Raw genomic sequence first — 20,028 nt, 5'->3', positions numbered from 1 at the left:
GCAGAGAGGCTGACGTTTCGGAAGGGTCTAGGCCCGAAACGTCAGCCTCTCTGCTCCTATGATGCTGCTTGGCCTGCTGTGTTCATCCAGCCCTGCACCTTGTTGTCTCGAATTCTCCAGCATCTGCAGTTCCTACTATCTCTGATTTGGTCATAGGGAAGACAGGATAGTTGTGGAGGTGTTTTTTCTGACTGGAGGTCTGTGACCAGTGATCTTCCTCAAGGATCAGTGCTGTCACCTCTATTATTTGTAATACATATTTTCTCCTCAGTCGTTTATATAAGTGGTCTGATTATTAAGTTTGCAGATGACACAAAAACTGTTGGAGTTGTGGGTAGCAAGGAAGATTATCAAAGAATAGAGTAGGGTTTAGGTCACTTTGAAAGTTGGGCAGAGAAATGGCAGATGGAGTTTCGTCTGGACAAACATGACGTGATGTATTTTGGAGGTCAAATACAAAAGGAAAAATATACAGTAAATGGCAGGACCCTTTAGGAACATGGATATATGAGGGATCTTGGGTTGCAAGTCCAAAGCTCCCTCAAAGTCGCCACACAAGTGGATAAGGTGGCAAAGGAGGTGTATGGCATACTTATCTTTATCGTTCAGCGCACCGAGTTGGCAAGACATATTGCAGCTTGATAAGACTTTAGTTAGGCCACATGTGGAGAACTGTGTACAGTTCTGTTCACCACACTATAGGAAGTAATTGGCTTTGGCGAAGGTGTAAAAGAGGTCTACCAAGATGTTGCCTGGATTGGAATGTATTAGATATAAGGAAAGGTTGATTTGATTTGATTTATTATTGTCACATGTACCGAGATACAGTGAAAAGTATTGTTTTGCATGCTGACCAGACAAATCAAACCTTACATAAGAACTTCAGAGTAACAGAACAGAATGCAGAATATAGTGTTACAGCTACAGAGAAAGTTCAACTCTAATATAGGTTGGCTAATGAGGTGCCACTATTTAAGAAAGGTAGTAAGGAAAAGCCAAGGAACTATAGACCAGTGAACCTGATGTTGGTGGTGGGCAAGTTGTTAGAAGGAATCCTGAGGGACAGGATTTACATGTATTTGTAAACGCAACAACTGATTAGGGATAGTCAATATGGCTTTGGCCCATTGGCCCATCTGATCAAGATGGTAAATTGTGTCTCACTAAGTTGGCTGAGTTTTTTGAAAAAGTAACAAGGAGGATTGATGAGGGCAGAGCGGTGGACATGATCTATATGGACTTTAGTAAGGCATTCGACAAGGTTCCTCATGGTGGACTGGTTAGCAAGGTTAGAGGGCATACATTTAAGGTGAGAGGGGAAAGACTTAAAAGGGATCTAAGGAGCAACATCTTCATGCATAGAGTGGTGCATGTATGGAATGAGCTGCCAGAGGAAGTGATGGAGGCTGGTACAATTACAAATTTAAAGGGCACCTGGATGGGTATATGAATAGGAAGGGTTTAGAGGGATATGGGCCAAATGCTGGCAAATGGGACTAGATTTATTTAGGATATCTGGTTGGCATGGATGAGTTGGACTAATGGATCAGTTTCCATGCTGTATATCCCTATGACTCTATGAGAAATTTGTTCATAGGTCTGATAACAGTGGACAAGAAGCCGGTTTTAAATCTGGTGGTACATGTTTTCAAACTTTTGTATCTTCTGCTGATGGAAGAGGGTGAAAGAGAATATAACAGGGATGGGAGGGGTCTTTGATTATGTTGGCTGCTTTTCTGAAGCCAGACAAACTTGAATTGTTTTTGTGACAGCATTGGAGGCTGATGGGTGACCTGATAGAAAAATATAAAATTATGAGAGGCATGGAAAGTCAGAGTCTTTTTCCCCCAGGGTAGAAACATCAAATACTAGGGGCCACAGGTTTAAGATGAGAGGGGAAAAGTTTAAGGGAGATGTGTGAGGAATGTTTGTTACACAGAAGGTAGTAGGTGCCTGGAACACGCTGTCAGATGAGGTGGTAGAAGGAGATACATCAGCAAAGTTTAAGAGGCATTTAGACAGACACACAGACAGACAGGGAATAGAAGGATACAGACCATGTGTATGCAGATGGGATTAGTTTAGAATGGCATTATGGGCAGCACACTGTTTGGTGGGCTGAAGGGCCTGTTCCTGTGCTATACTATTTTATGTAGTCAAAACTATAGCCAAAATCAATTTCCCTCTGATTCCCTCTCCTTCATTCGCCATCAATCTTTCCTTGTAATAATTCTATCTACTATCCACTCAAATGATGAGATCAAAACATTGTATCTTTCTCTCATTGATGTTATGCCCTAATTTTCTCTCTCTAGCTAATTCTAACACTTAAACATTTGTCTTTCATATATGCAGATAAATTCCACAATTCATGTGTTGGATTGGCAGGATGATCTCCTACATACCCAGATCTTGAATGCATTCAACTGATCAATAATCCATTTTTTTATCCATGTGTCTGAGGCATACAACATAGATGACAAAGACAGCACCTCAAAATTCTTTTCCTAAGATTCAGGTTAAGGATTTTTGATGTTAACAAGTCTTTCATTTTGACAAAGCTGGTCTTTGCTATCTTAACTCTCCTTTGTCTATCGCCTGTATTAATCTGTGCAAGGTGTATGAACTTTTTCACTCGTTCCAAAGTTTATCCATTTACATCAGTTTTCACTTCCTGGGTAAGGTCTCTGTTTATCACCATTGTCCTTTTTACATTCATTCTTAATCCATTTCCCACATACCTTGCTTTCACTTAGTTTATAAATTTTCTGTTGTGCCGCCTCTGTTCTGCAATCAGTACTGTCATTGCCACATCTTAAGCTGTTGATTTTCAACCCAAAACATTCCAACATTTTATGTCTTTTCTATGTGTCTGAAGACAACTTCAGTCCACATGTTGAACAATGTTGGGATATGACACATCCATGATAGTTATAGGTTTTTATGTGATCCTCCCTCATTCTTCTGAACACCACTGAATACAATCCTAACTGACTCAATCTCTCCTTGTATACAAGTCCTGCCATCCCTGGAATCGATTTGGTAAACCTTCACTGCAATCGTTCTGTAGCAAGAACATCCTTCTTCAAATAAAGAGACCAAAGCTACACACTATATTCCAGCTGTGGCCTCACCAATGCCTTGGATAATTGGAGCAAGGCTTTCTTTGATTCTGTAGTCAAATCCTCTTGCTATGAAGTCCATCATACATTGCCTTCTTTACGGCTTGCTGCACTTGCATGCTTACTTTCATGGGTCACCCAGGTCTCGTTGAACATTGCCCTCTTTCAATTTACAATGACTCAAATAATAACTTGCCTTCCTATTTTTACTACCAACATAGACAACCTCACATTTATTCATGTTATACTGCATCTGTCATGCATTTGCCTAGTTATTTTGTACCTCCAATTGTCCACACCTTTATACCTATGTACTCTCTTGAGACAGACAGAAAGGATATACGTATGAATCTAAATAACTGTGAATTGGAAGGGTGTTGATAAGATGAAAGAATAGTTCAAGTTGTTGGAGGCTTTTCATTTGTCCATCTGATGGGGGCATTACTGGAAAGGCCAGCATTTATTTCCTCCTTAATTACCCAGGAGATGATGATAGTGAGTTACCTTCCTGAACTGCAACAGTCCTTGCAGAGTAAAGACATCCACAGTGCTGTTAGGAAGAAGTTCCAGGATTTTCTGACCTAGTTACAATGAAGGAACTGCGATATTGTTTCAAATCAGGAAGATTTGAAACTTGGAGAGGAACTTAATTTGATTTGATTTGATTTGATTTATTATTGTCAAATGTGCTTAGGTACAGTGAAAAATTTTGTTTTGCGTGCAGTACAGGCAGACCATACTATACAAAGTACACAAGGATGATGGAACACAGCAAGCAATAGAATGCAGTAGTGCAGGTGGCGTTCCCATGTATCTGCTTACCCTTGTCCTTCTAGATGGTTGAGGTTGTAGGTTTTGAGCCTTGGTAAGATGCTGCAATGCAGTGTATTTGGTACACACTTCTACCACAGTGCATCTGTGATGAATGGAGAGGAGGCAATCAAGAAAGACACTTTGCTTTAGTTAGAGTCAAATTTCTAGCATTTTGCTAGACATGAAACATGAAACAGAAACAGAAATGGAAACAATCATTCTCTTCATTGTTGCCAGATCAAAATTCACAAACTTCCTCCCTTCAGCATTGTGGGCATACGTACACCACATGGACTGTAGTGGTTTAAGGCAGCAGCTCACTACCATCCACTCAAGAAGAATTAGGGATTAGCAATAAATGCTGATCTAACAAGCAAAGCCTACATCCCTGAATGAAGAAAAAATCTCATCCATGCAAGTGAAGAATATTCCATCACACTTCTGAGTTTTGTCTTGTAGATGAAAGACAAGCTTTAGGGGAGGCAGGATTTGAGTTGCTCACCACAGAATTCCTAATCTCTGACCTGCTTTTGCAGCCACAACATTTATACACAGAGAGTTCTCTTGTGGCACCAGTGGTAGCGCCTTGTGGAATCAAGCAAAAACCTCCATTATCTAAATCACTGAACGAGACCCTGGACTTTTCCAACATCTAAAATACTGGGCAAAATCCTGAACTGATGAGGCTGCAGCAATTACACACCACAGCCAGCAGAATGAGGATTTCTGTCCAGGACTATTGTTCAGCCTGGAGTTTCAATAAACACCTCCACTCTAAAAGAGGCCTCAACCAACTCTAACAAGACACTAGCCCAAGCTGAAAATAAAAATTACTGGAGATCACATAGGTCAGGCAGCTCATGAAGAGAAAGCAAGCTAACATTGAGTCTAGATGACTCTAAAGAAGACTCAACATCTACACTCAAAACGTTAGCTTGCTTTCAGTCAATGGATGCTGCTTGACCTGCTGTGATCTCCAGCATTTTTGGTTTCAGTACAGATTCCAGCATCTACAGTAATTTGCTCCTCTAGCCTGAGATAGCTTTTAAACGGCAGGCAACCCAGCACAGACAATATGGGGCCTACCGAGATACCAAACATTCAACTTCAAGCAAAATCCGCTCACAGAGATGTTGGACATTCAACTTCAACTGAAGTCCATTCACACATACTCTTAATGATCAGGAAACTAATCAACTTCAGAAGAAACACCAAAAACACAGAACTACTCAGATTTGACGGCAGATAACAGGGCGCACAGTTTATATAACTGCCAACCCAATTTCACCTGGGAGAGAGCCTTTTTCAACAACAAGCTCCTGCACGAACAGCTTCCCCACAGACTTCCACGCCCAACAAGCAGCTTCAGAGCCAAGAACCACAGAGGCCGAACTGAGGACCAAGAACAGGGAAGACAAACCAAGGGCCCTTACAGAACAAAACACATCCAAAAGGGGGAAGCCAAACAAAGCTTCCAGGCACGGGCCTGTTCCAAACCAAGAGATCCGACAATGAGAACCTCAGCAACTGGGCACACTTTAAAACTGTTTTCCTCAGTGGTGAGCTGAAACTCCAGAGACCCCAAAGTTCCGACCTAGCTAGCGAGGAGGGGAAGGCAGATGGTGACATTGCATTGGGACACCAAGGTTGGGAAGACTGATTAAAGATTCTGTGGTTAAAATTCTTGTTTTAAGGTTATAATTGTGTTTAATCTAGCTCACAGTGTATTTAATAGTATCACTGTCCTCTGTATAGTTGATCGTGTCAATTTCCCTGTTTATTCCACTTACCTATGTTTCTTGTATTATGCTTACTTTTCGTATGATAAACAAACGCAGAGATTTCTTTTGCCCGAAACATCCGTCTACTGCCTTCTTTATTTCACATTTCCTAAATAAGTCCGGTGTCTAGAACCAGGGATCTAGGGGTGATTCAAACCACTTAAAAATCAGAAAATAACTAACTGCAAACCAGAACCCTACAGTCCCTACCCCTGAACTAAAAGGCACAGAAAGAACATTGAGGAATTGTCTGATTCTATGACTTTATAAATCCTTCAGCGATGTCCTGGCGTTAAGACGATTCACATCCAAGAACCACAACCATCTTCCTTTGTACCAGGTATGACTCCCACCAACTGAGAGCTTTACCCCTGATTTCCACTGCTTCTAGTTTTGCTAGTGCTCTTTGACACCATACTCGGTCAAATGCTGGCTTGATGTCAAGGGCAGTCACTCACACATTCCCTCTGGAGTTCAGCTTTTTGTCCATGTTTAGATCAAGGCTGTGATGAGGTCAGGAGCTGAGTGGCTGGTTGGAAGCTAAACATCAGCGATCAGTTTATTCTTTTGTAAGTGCCACATTACAGCAGTCGACAATCCTTTCCATTCTTTACTAATGGTCAAGAGTAGACTGAGGGGGCAACAACTGGCTGTATTGGATTTTTTCTGCATAGACCATACCTGGGCAAGTTTTCACATAGTCAGATAGATGCTTGTGTTGTAGCTGCACGGGAAAATCTTGGCTAGTGGTGTGACTAATCTTGGTGCACAAGTCTTCAGTATTATTTCCGGTATGTTGTCAGGACCCATAGTCTTTGCAATATCCTGTGTTTTTACTTGATTTTTTCATGTCAAACAAAGTGAATCAAATTGGTAGAAGGCTAGCATCTGTGATGTTGAGATTCTCAAGAGAAAATAGAAATGGTTCATCCAGTCAGTACTACTGCTTGAAAGTGGATGCAAATACTTCAATCTCATCTTTTGCACTAATGTGCTGGGCTCTTCCATCATTGGGGATGTGATGTTTATACCTCAGCCTCTTGTTAGTTGTTTCAATTGTATACTATCGTTCATAACTGGATGTGGCAGTACTTGGGATATCATTTGTTAGCTTTGGGATCACTTAGCTCTATCTATTGCACATTGCATAGGCCGCGTCTGCAGGCACTCTGTGCATGCACCATGCACCGCTTAAATTTGTATATGTGCATTTAAACAGTTTTGGGTTTAAAGAGGATGTGGCAGTGTAGACAGGATGGGTTGGTGGAGTGGAAAGAATAGGGGATGTGGCTATGGACAGTGGTGAAGGGTGTGGAGCAATGGGAGGGGAAGGGGAAGGGGATGGAGCTGTGAATAAGGGTGGGGGAATGGGGTTGGCAATGTGAAGGGATGAAGTGGACATGGGAACGCGGTTTTAAATGATAGGGTTAGGGGGAGATACAGCCATGGCTCCCTCCCCACATCTTCTTCCCCTGCTAAACTCTGTTTCAATATTGAGCTTCTTCTTTGCTCATGCACAGTATGGCCCTTGTATATAACACCATCAAAATTTTACGTGTTTACACAACAGGCCTGGAATTAGCGCTTCTGCACAGTCAAAAGACACTGCTTACCATGTATGCTGTTTGGCAATGCAAGTAGTCAATGGCTATAGCCTCACTAGGTTGCCAATTCATTTTTAGATACTACTCCTATCATGCACTACTGCACTTTTCATTTGGATAGAGTTGATTTACTGTCTTCATGGTAATGGTCACAGAGTCATAGAGTCAGATGTACACAGAAACAGACCCTTCGGTCCAAATCATCCATGCCAACCAGACATCCTAAATAAATCTAGTCCCATTTGCCAGCATTTGGCCCATATCCCTCTAAACCTTCCCTATTCATATACTCATCCAGATGCCTTTAAATGTTAATTGTACCAGCCTCCACCACTTCCTCTGGCAGCTCATTCCATACATGTACCACCCTCTGCATGAAAAAGTTGCCCCTTAGGCCTCTGATATCTAAACCCTCTAGTTTTGGATTCCTCCACCCCCAGGGAAAAGACTTAACTTATTTACACTATGCATGCCCCTCATGATTTTATAAACCTCTATTAGGTCACCCCTCAGCCTCCGATGCTCTAGGGAAAATAGCCCCAGTTATTTCGGCCTCTCCCTATAGCTCAAACCCTCCAACCCTGGCAACATCCTTGTAAATCTTTCCTGAACCCTTTCAAGTTTCACAACATCCCTCCTATAGCAGAGAGTTTAGAATTGCACGCAATACTCCAAAAGTGGCCTAACCAATGTTGTGGCTGTACAGGACATGACCTCCCAACTCCTATACTCAATGCACTGACCAATAAGGGTAAGCATACCAAACGCCTTCTTTACTACTCTGTCTACCTTTGACTCCACTTTCACGGAACTATGAACATGCACTCCAAAGTCTCTTTGTTCAGCAACACTCCCCAGGACTTTACCATTAAGTGTATTAGTCCTGCCCTGATCTGCTTTTCCAAAACGCGGCACCTCACATTTATCTAAATTAAACTCTATCTGCCACTCCTCGGCCCCCTGGCCCATCTGATCAAGATACTGTTGTACTCTGAGGTAACCTTCTTCGCTGTCCACTACATCTCCAATTTTAGTGTCATCTGCAAACTTACTAACCATACCTCCTATGTTCACATCCAAATCATTTATATAAATGACAAAAAGCAGTGGAGCAAGGACCAATCCTTGTGGCACACCGCTGGTCACAGGCCTCTAGTCTGAAAAGCAACCCTCCCAACTACCCTCTGTCTTCTACTTTTGAGCCAGTTCTGTATCCAAACAGCTAGTTCTCCATCCAATCCATGTGATCTAACCTTACTAACCAGTCTACTGGGTGGAACCTTGTTGAACGTCTTACTGAAGTCGACATAGATCACGTCCACCACTTTGCCAATTCTTCAAAAAAACTCAATATAGTTAGTGAGACACTATTTCCCACACACAAAACCATATTGACAATACCTAATCAGTCCTTGCCTTTCCAAATACATGTAAATCCTGTCCCTCAGGATTCCCTTCAACAACTTGCCCACCACCAATGTCAGGTTCAACGGTCTATAGTTCCCTGGCTTTTCCTTGCCACCTTTCCTAAATACTGGTACCACGTTAGCCAACCTCCACGCTTCCAGCACCTCACCTGTGATTATCGATGATACAAATATCTCAGCAAGGGACAACAACCACTTCCCTCACTTCCCAGAGAGTCCTTGGGTACACGTGATTGGATCCTGGGGATTTATCCATGTTTTAAGCCGTCCAGCACCTCCTCCTCTGTAATATGGACATTTTTCAAGATGTCGCTATTTATTTCCCCACATTCTCTAGCTTCCATATCCTTCTCCACAGTAATCACTGTTTTAAAACTAATAGAATTATGGTCACTGACCCCAAAGCGCTCTCCCACTGATACGTCAGTCACCTCATGTGTCTTATTTCCCAAGGGTAGGTCAAGTTTTGTTTTCTCTAGTTGATACATCTATACAATGAACCAGAAAATTTTCTTGTACACTGTTAACAAATTCATCTGCAACCAAGCCCTTAACACTATGGCAGTCCCAGTCTATATTTGGAAAGTTAAAATCCCTTACCATATCCGCCCTATTATTCTTACAGATAAGTGAGATCTCCTTACAAATTTGTTTCTCAATTTTCCCACTGATATTGAGGGTTTTATAGTACAATCCTAATGAGGCGATTACCCCTTTCTTATTTCTCAGTTCCACCCAAATAACTTCCCTGGATGAAGTCTCATGAATATCCTCCCTAAGCACAGCTGTAATGTTAATCCCTGAGCTAACTGCTGATATCCCAGTCCCATGTTTCCCAACCACGCCCCGAGTTCATGTGCCTTACCTGTTAGGCCTCAGGCACTGAAATAAATGCAGTTTAATTTATCAGTCCTACCTCATTCTCTGCTTTGTTCCTGCCTGCCCTCACTGTTTGACTTGCTCCTTTTCCCAACTGTACCAGTCTCAGACTGATCTCTTTCTTCACTATCTCCCGCCCCTCTGACAAGTTTAAATCCTCCCGAGCAGCTCTAGCAAATCTCCCCTCCAGTATATTAGTCCCTTTTGCAATTCAGGTGCAATCTGCCCTTCTTATACAGATCACTTCTATCCCAGAAGAGATTCCGATGATCCAAAAATGTGAATCCTTCTCCCCCGCACGAATGGGGAAATCTGTCAGGCCACGAGGTTACAGATTGTGGTTGAACACAATTCGGTTGCTACTGATGGTCCACAATGCCCAATGGATGTCCAGTCTTGCATTGCTGGACCTGTTTAAGTCTGTTCCATTTAACACAGGTAGTGCCAACAAAAGGTTGTGTCTGAGGTATCCTTAATGTGAAGATCGGACTCTGTCTTTACAAGAACTGTGCAGTGGTTATTCCTACAATACAATATTACTGACAGACTCATCTGTGACAGAGAGATTGGTGAATGTTGACAAGGCATGAGATTATCTAAGGTGTCACCAATATTTTGAAAATCAGATATTAAGTACAGGGAACAGTAAGTGTAATATTTCCAGTATGGAATCAACGTATTATAAATCAACATAAAAGCTTAGAAATTGCTGCTGGAAATAATAATGTTCAATCACACAAAAGTATTCATATAATGATACATACTCTTTGGAGGCAACAACGCATTTAAAGCAAATGAGTTAACCGTATTAAAATAGTAGATGTTACTCAGTGTAATATTAGTATTCTCAGCAACCATTTGTGAAAAAAGGCAATCATTGCTTCAAAATTGTAATGATATAAAGTTTCCTCTGTTTGCAACCTACGACAATTGAACAAGAATAATTTTAAGAGGGAAGCATCCCTTTCACAGTTAATGTAACAGTGAATCACCTTGTTCTTCCGTAGCGATCATAATAAGATGACATATTCTCTAAGTTTCCATAATGAAGACACTGACTGACAATTCTCCATTTCATCACATTAAATATTAATTCTACAAAAGCAAGGAAAGTAGTCTAAACGATTCATTTTCATATCGTAAAAATGATCATGATCAAAAGCTCAGCTAACTGATATCCGGTAAATGTTCTTTATAAATTTTGTTTAAATTGTCTGGAGTTATGTTGAGGAAAAATAGAGTTCAATCAGCAAAGTTAGGATAAAATGTTAAATTTGCTGCTTTAAATAAATATAAATCCATATAACATGCAATTTCAGAAGGTCATTTGTAATACTGGTTACCAATCATAGTATTTCATTCTCAATCACTTTGATCAGCATGATGAAGCAAAGGACAACACCACAAAGTCTGGAAGATACAGAAATCTGTTGGGAAATTGAATGGATTTTAAAAATCTGCAATAACTATTATTTTTACAGCTTCTGAATATCGCTAGGCTAGGTATTATCGCCTGAGTATTAATCCAGAGACTCAGCTAATGTTCTGGGGACCCAGTTTCAAATCAAGTCGTGGTAGATGGTGGAAGTTGAATTCAAAAACAAAGATCTGGAATTAAGAATCTGCTGATTCTTACCACCTGACTCACGACTGTCCCTCAGGGAAGAAATCTGCCATCCTCACCTGGTCTGGCGTACACATGATTCCAATGTGGTCGACTCTCAATTGCCCTCTGAAATGGCCTAGCATGCCAGTCAGTTGTACCAATCACTATAAAGTCTTGAAGCCTTGAGGAAATGAAACCAGATGAATTACCTGGCATTGACCTAGGCACCGGAAAAGACAACGCCAGACACAGCCCTGTCGACTCTGCAAAGTCCTCCTTACTAACATCTGGGGGCCAGTGCCAAAATTGGGAGAGCTGTCTCACAGACCAGTTGAGCAACAGCCTGACATAGTCATAACCACAGAATCATACCTTACAAGCAATGTGCCAGACACCACCATCACCATCCCCTGACACATCCTATTGCACTGGAAGGACAGAACTGGCAGAGATGGCAGCACAGTGGTATACTGTCGAGAGGGAGTTGCCCTGGGAGTCCTCAACATTGACTGCAGACCCGTAAAGTCTCGTGGCTTCACGTTAAACGTGGGCAAAGAAGCTTCCTGCTGATTACATGTACTGTCATCCCTCAACTGATGAATCAGTACTACTCCATATTCAGTAACACCGAGGATGGCAAGACCACAAAATGTACTCTGGATGGGGGATTTTAATGTCCACCACCAAGAGTGGCTCAGCAGCAGTACTACTCATTAAGCTATTCAGTGGCAGGTGGTGAGGAAACCAACGAGAAAAAACATACTTGACCTCATCCTTACCAATTTGCTGGTTGCAGATGTATATGTCCATGACAGTATCTCTAAGAGCCACCACCACACAGTCCTTGTGGAGACGAAGACCCATCTTCACTTTGAGCATAACCTCCATTGTGTTGTGTGGCACTATCACTGTCCTAAATGGGACAGACTTCGCACAGATCTAGCAACTCAAGACTGGGCATCCATGAGGTGCTACAGGCCAACAACAGCAGAATTGTACTCCAGCACAATCTGTAACCTCATGTACCTGCATATCCCCCACTCAACAATTACCATCAAGCCAGGAGATCAACACAGGTTCAATGGAGAGTGCAGGAGGGCTGAAGATGAGGTATCAACCTCATGAAGCCATCAAATAGAATAAGAAGTGAGTGATAGACAGAGCTAAGCAATTCCACAACAAACAGATCAGGTCTAAGCTCTGCAGTCCTGCCATATCCTGTCGTAAATGGTGGTGGATGATTAAACAACTCATTGGAGGAGAAGACTCCACAAATATCCCCATCCTCAATGATGGAAGAACCGAGCAAATCAGTGCAAAAGATAAGACTGAAGCACTTGCAGCGATTTTCAGCCACAAGTGCTGAGTGGATGATCCAACTTGGCCTCCTCCAGTGGTCCCCAGCATTACAGATACCAATCCGATTCACTTAACGTGATATCAAGAATTAGCTGGAGACACTGAATACTGCAAAGCATATGGGCTCTGACAAGATTCTAGCAATAGCACTGAAGACTTGCGCTCCAGAACTTGCCGCTCCCCTAGACAAGCTATTCCAGTAGTTACAATACGGTCATCTAAGTGACAATGTGGAAAATTGTCCAGGTATGTCCTGCACATCGAAAGCAGGGCAAATCCACCTCGGCCAATTACCACCCCATCAGTCTACCCTCGATCATCTGTAAAGTAATGGAAGGTGTCACCAACAGTACCATCCAACAGCACCTGCTCAACAATAACCTGCTCAGTGACACCCAGTTTTGCTTCTGCCAAGGCCACTCAGCTCCTGACCTCATTACAGCTTTGGTTCAAACATGGACAAAAGAGCTGAATTCCAGAAGTGAGATGAGAGTGACTGCCCTTGATAACAAGGCTGAATTCAACCAAGTGTGGCATCAAGGAGCCCTGCAAAACTGGAATCAATGGGTATCAGAGGACAAACTCTCTGATGGATGGAGTCAGAGCTGGCACATAGGAAGATGGTTGTGTGTTGGAGGTCAGTTATTTCAGCCACAGGACATCTCTGAGGGTGTTCCTCAGGGTAGTGTCCTCAGCCCAACCATCTTCAGCTCCTTCATCAATGACCTTCTCTTCATCATATGATCAGAAATGGGGATATTCGCCAATGTTTGCATCTTCAACTGCTTCATCAATGACCATCCTCCTGTCATAAGGTCAGAAGTAGGGATTGTTTGCCAATGATTGCAAACTGTTCAGCGCCATTCACGACTCCTCAGACACTGAAGCAGTCCATGTCCAAAGGTAACAAGATCTGGACAATATCTAGGCTTGGGCTGACCTGCGGCAAGTAACAGTCGTGCCACACAAATGCCAGACCAAGACCATCATCAATAAGAGACAATCTAACCACCATCCTTGACATTCAATGGTGTTACCATCACTGAATCCCCCATTATCAACATCCTGGTGGTTATCATTGACCAGAAACTCAACTGGACTCACCACATTAACAAAATGGCTTTAAGACCAGGTCAGGGACTAGCAATACTGCGCCAAGTAACTCACCTCCTGACTTCTCAAAGCCTGTCCACCATCTACAAGGCACATGCCAGAGTGTGATGGAATACTCCCCACTTGCCTGGATGCATGCAGCTCCAACAACGCTCAAGAAGCTTGACAACATCCAAGACAAAGGAGCCCACTTGATTGGCACTACAACCAGAAGCATCCATTCACACTACCATCGATGCTCAGTAGCAGCAGTATGTACTATCTATGAGATGCACTGCAGAAATTCACCAAAGATCGTCAGACAGCACCTTCCAAACCCAAGACCACTTCCATCTGGAAGGTCAAGGGAAAGCAGATATATGGAAACACAACCAACTCCAAGTTCACCTTCAAGCCACTCACCATCCTGACTTGCAAATATATTGCAATTCTGTCACTGTTGCTGGGTCAAAATCCTGGAACTCCCATTCTATTGACATTGCGGGTCAACAGGTGGACTGCAGCAGTTCAAGCAGGCAGCTCACCACCTTCTCAAGCTTGAGTAGGGATAGGCAATAAATTCTGGCCACGCAGCAACGTCCACATCCCACAAATGAGTAAAGAAAATTTAAAACCAGCTGAGCAGTGATTTTGCTGCAGCATGTAATACTGTTCAGAAATCCATGAACTTGGTTCAGTAGTCTTCCTACCATTAATTTGCATTTTGATACTTCAAATTGTTCAGGATGTCACTAATTTTGTTCAATTATTTTACTCTATAAGGCTATGTATGAGATAATGGATTACATTTTTCTTGTTCAAAAAAGGGTTAATAAACTTCTAAAGTCCCCTTATTTGTGACATCTTTTCAAAAGAGACAGAGTGCACCTATAATAATGTCTTGCTAATTTTTAGGCAGTAATGTAATGTACGATCATAAATGATGAGAAGTTCTGAATTATAACTGTTGCATATAACAGAATTATGAATAATACCTGAACAAAACTTGAGAAAACCTTGATTTCCTCATAAGGCCCTGGAGTTTGGGGGTGGTGGTGGGGAATATCTATAAATGTATGTAGCTGCACCACCTCTGACCTTTCCCTGGGTTTGTCAGATGTTACTTTGGCATAAATGGTCCTCAAAACATTCTGTATATATATAGTCTCAGAGCCTACTTCCACATAGGCTAGTCAGCTGCAGTGTTTTTCCAAGAGACGAGGTATGCAATGCAGAAGTTTGTAAGACTCATTTTTAGGGTATCCTTGTACTGTTGCACTGTTTTGACCACTTTGATGTTGTTCCTTGAGACAGTTTCCCATATAAGATCTGCTTGTTGATTCTGTACTAACCCTGGGAGAGACAATGACCTGCCTGTTAAAGTTGAATTTTCTAAACCTATTGAGCTCAACATGATGAAGGATTTTATTGTACGTGATTTTGGCCTATCACAGAACTATCATGATGGAGCTCAGGTGACTTTGGTAAATGATGTGGTGCCTCTAGAATACAAGGTCTGCGCCATACAGCACAATGTTAATAACAATGACATGGCAGAGTTTAATTTTAGTCTTCAGCTTAATGCCATGCTGCTTCGAGTTGCAGTCATAGAGCTGGCTATGTGCAGAACTTGTTTTCTGGATGCATGCATGGATATCTTCATCAATAGTGGCAACCCTAAATGCCAATATCAAAATGCATCTACAGCCTTGAGATGACTCTATGACTGGTATCTTCAACAGTTATGTCTGGTGTGTTTTAGCAAGTGCTTAAAATTTATTTTTTTTAAAATGAACTGAAAATTCATACAGAAAACATATTCTCAGGCCTGTTGATTTCACTCTGTAAGCAGTCACTACAACCTAAATGACAACATGTAAAACCTAACTTACTTAAGTTCCTTCACTTCCTCAATGGCAACATTTTATTTCTACTTGTTCCTGCTGCAGTAAGAAATTTGTGAGCCAAAACTGCATAAGAAATCATGACTAGAACTCTGTTTTAATGAGCTAACCTCCATGACTACAATTAATGCTGTCCAGGAATTTGTTATGAGTTATCACAGATAATTTGATAAACCAATACAACATCAATATACCATCACAGCAGTTATACCACATGTACATATTAAAGGAAAATAAGCATGAACATATCTGCAACCAGATTCAATGCCACATGAGGGCAGACTCGTATAGTGCTATCAAGCAACTGAACCAAAGTTAAAGATCAAAAAAAAACTTGCTTGATTTACCTACCGTCCAGTTGAAATAACCAGTTTTGTTGTCACTTCATTATCTAAAAGAACAAAATATATTTATTGGGATGCTGAAGCACTAATTGCAAGAACGCAAGAATCCAGAAGTACAATTTGTTCCTATTTAAGCAGATTGAATTTCAGCTTCACACGATGTTGTGTAAAAAGTACAAAGCCACATTTCTGCACATCCCATTAAGTGAAGAACTTCATGTAGTGGTGAGAAATTATAGTACAATAAATGTAAGTTGTTTAATGTAACAAGCACCAAATGCTGTTGCCAGGGATGGAATGGCTGATGCATTAAACAAGACATTTTGTACTATCATGTATTCAATTCTACTGCGTACAAATAAATTAGCTTCAGAATAGTCATATGTTAGACGGAAGATTCATCTTTTCAGGGTTGGCCTTCTTACTATAAGATTTCAAAGGAGTAGTTGCATAAGTACTCCATTAATCTGCAGCCAGAAATTCTATGATGACAGAACACAGGAGTTGCCAGGCAACTGATGCCGAATGGGTGCTGTGAGTTGTGCCTGATTCATCCCACTGGCATCTATCCAAATCCCACATCGGTTCACTACTTAATCTTTAGAGCTGTTTCACAGTTCACAGTTGTGAAAAGCAGACAACACACCAATTTTTTAACCTGTAACTGAAAAGAGCTGCTCTCAAAGTAATTTCACTCTGTGAGCAACTACAAATTCAGTTAACACTAATAAGTCAAAAGTCTTTTCTAGCTATTCAGAAACTGCAAACAAAATGGTCATTCAACCTAGCTGGTCTATGTAGTGTTTTCAGTTATAGTGCTGCGCAGCATGAAAAGAGGGCCTTTGGCCCATGCCAGTCATCAAGTACCTATCTACTCAAGTCCCACGTTCTCACACTTGTCCCATAGCCTTGTGTACGATGGTGCTTTAAGCGTTCTATCTAAATATTTCTTAAATATTGTGATGATTGCTGCCTCTACCACCTTTCCAAGCAGCAAGTTCCAGACACTAGGAAGTGCAGTTGCTGGTAGATAGGATAGTGAAGAAGGCATTTGGCATGCTTGCCTTTATCGATCAGTGCATTCAGAATAGGAGTTGGAAGGTCATGTTGTGGCTGTATAGGACATTGGTTAGGCTACTATTGGAATATTGCATTCAATTCTGGTCTCCCTGCTATAGGAAGGACGTTATGAAACTTGAAAGGGTTCAGAAAAGATTTACAAGGCTGTTGCCAAAGTTGGAGGGTTTGCCTTACAGGGAGAGGCTGAATAGATGCGGCTATTTTCCTTGGAGCATCAGAGGCTGAGGGGTGACCTTATGGAGGTTTATAAAATCATGAGGGGCATGGATAGGGTAGATAGACAAGGTCTTTTTCCCAGGTAGGGGAGTCCAAAATGAGAGGACATAGGTTTAAGGTGAGAGGGGAAAGATTTAAAAGGGACCTAAGGGGCAACTTTTTCACGCAGAGGGTGGTGCGTGTATGGAACAAACTGCCAGAGGAAGTGGTGGAGAATGGTATAATTCCAACATTTAAAAGGCATCTGGATGGGTATATGAATAGGAAAGGTTTAGAGGGATATGGGCCAAAATGTTGAAAAAATGGGACTGGATTAAATTAGGATATCTGGTCGGCATGATTGAGTTGGACCGAAGGGTCTGTTTCTGTGCTGTATATCTCTGTGACTCTGTGACTCACTACCCTCTTGACAGAAAGAGTCTTTCTTAAATCCCCTCTGAACTTCTCCTCTTACCTTAAATCACTGGATATTTTCCCCTCTACTACGAGTATAAGAACTAGGAACAGGAGTAAGCAATTCAGCCCCTCGAGTCTCTTCCACCATTCAATACGATCATAACTGATCTCACCTCAGCCTCAACTCCATTTTCCTGCCGACTCCCCATAATCCTTCAACATGTTACTAATTAAAAATCTGTCTATCTCCACCTTAAAAGTAGTCAGTGTCCCAGCATTTACCACAATTTGGGGTAGTGAATTCCATAGATTCACGACCCTGAGAGAAATAATTCCTCCTCATTTCTGTTTTAAATCTGCTACCCGTTATCCTAAAATTAATCCTCTCATTTAGATTACCCCATATGAGGAAACATCCTCCCTAGGTCTACGTCGTTAATTCCCTTTAACATCTTGCGTACCTCAATTAGATCCCATCTCATTCTTCTAAACTCCATAAACTGCTCAAGCTTTCTTCACAAGATAAATTCCTCATCTCTGAAATCAATCTAGTGAACCTGCTCTGAACTGCCTCCAATGCAATTACATACCCAGCAAGTAAGGGCATAAAAATTGTACATAATACTCCAGATGTGGTTTCACTAATTTCCTCTACAGTTGCAGCAACCTTCCTACTTTTATACTTGATTCCTTTAGCAATAAATGCCAAAATTCCATCTGCCTTCCTTATTATCTGCTTTAGGTTTCTCTCCATTTAGATAATAACATGCCTTTCTAATCCTCCAACCAAAATGGATAACTTTTGCATGGTAAAATTAATCTGCCAAATCTCAGCCCATTCATCTAACTTATCCACATCAGTTTGTAAATCTTTCATTTCTACATTTCACCCTACTTTCCCATCTATTTTACTTTAATCTACAAATTTAGTTGTAGTATTTTCTATCCCTTCATCCAAGACATTTATAAAGATTGTAAGTAGTTGACGCCCAAGGACCAAGCCCTGTGGCACCCCACTAGAAAAAGACCCAATTATCCTAACTCTATACTTTCTGTTGGTTAGCCAATCCCCTGTCCAAGCTCATAAATTACTCTTAACTGCATGTGAGTTTATCTTGTGAATTAATCTTCTGTATGGCAACCTTATCAAATGCCTTCTGGAAGTCCAGATATATTACATCTATACAATCTCTATTATCTACCTTGCTTGTTACATCTTCAAAACCTGCATAAAACCAGGCTGACTGATGGATTGTGTATTGAGTTTCCAAATGCCCTGTAATTACTTCCTTCACAATGGATTGTAACAATTTCCCAATGGCACATGTCTAACTGGTCTATAGTTCCCTACTTTCTGCCTCCCTCCCTTTTTGAGGAAGGGCATTACATTAGCATTTTTCCAATCCACTATTAACTTCCCTGCCTCATCCTCCAGGGGGCCAACATTCACTTTAACTACTTTAACTAATCTCTCCCCTTTATATACTGACAGAAGCTATAGCTACCCATTTCTTGATTTTGCAATAATTTTCTTACATAATTTACCTTTGCTCTTTTTATCACATTTTTAGTAACCCTTTGCTGATCTTTAAAAGTTTCCCAATCCTCCAGCCTGCCATTAGACTTTGCTAATAATGGTATGCCTTAGTTTGTCTTTATAATATCTTTAACTTCCTTGTTTAGCCATGGATGACTTTTCCCCTCTTACAATCTTTCTTCCTTTCTGAAATACATTTCAGTTGGGGATAATTGAAAATCTCTTTAAAAATTTGCCACTGATCATTAACAGTCTAACCTAAGTTTTCCTGCCTAGTCCATTTGGGCCAAATCTGTACTCATGCCTATGTAATTACCTTTGTTTATCTCCAGAGCACTAGTGTGGGATTCCAGTTTCTCATCCTCCAGCTGAATTTAAAGTTCTAGTATGCTATGATCATCCTTCCCTTTACGATGAGATCATTAATTAATCTCACCTCATTAACAAATACCAAATGCTCCCTGGTTGTTTCTTGGAGCATTATGTTTTGGAACCAATCTCAAATACATTCAATGAACTTTCCTTTGAGTCTACCTTTGCCAATTTGATTAATCCAGTGTCTGTGCATATTAGAATCATGCATGATTATTGCAGTACAAAAACTGAAAGAACTGCGGATGCTGTAAATCAGGAACAAAAACAAAGTTGCTGGAAAAGCTCAGCAGGTCTGGCAGCATCTGTGAAGAAAAAATCAGAGTTAATGTTTTGGGTCTGGTGACCCTTCCTCAGATTATTGCAGTTCCTTTCTTACAAATTTCCAGTATTTCCTGGTTTCTCCTGTGCTCCAGCGCAGGACTACTGTTTGGGGATCTATAGATTACTCACAAGAGACCTTTTTCCTTTGCTACTTCTTACTTCTGCCTAGACT

General features: G+C 41.3%; 1 protein-coding gene across 1 annotated transcript in view; it reads right to left on the bottom strand.

Moving 5' to 3' along the window:
• LOC109915258 (rho guanine nucleotide exchange factor 37-like) overlaps positions 1–20,028 on the bottom strand; it is a 256,581-nt gene that overhangs the window by 153,606 nt on the left and 82,947 nt on the right. The window contains exon 2 of the mRNA XM_048603948.1: positions 15,939–15,978. The gene's annotated coding sequence lies outside the window, so the exon portion shown is untranslated. The remainder of the gene's footprint in view (positions 1–15,938; positions 15,979–20,028) is intronic.

The sequence above is a fragment of the Rhincodon typus genome, chromosome 12, assembly GCF_021869965.1.
Source record: "Rhincodon typus isolate 14 chromosome 12, sRhiTyp1.1, whole genome shotgun sequence".
In the NCBI taxonomy this organism is placed as follows: Eukaryota; Metazoa; Chordata; class Chondrichthyes; order Orectolobiformes; family Rhincodontidae; genus Rhincodon; species Rhincodon typus.
This window is presented reverse-complemented; position numbering and strand designations above follow the sequence as displayed.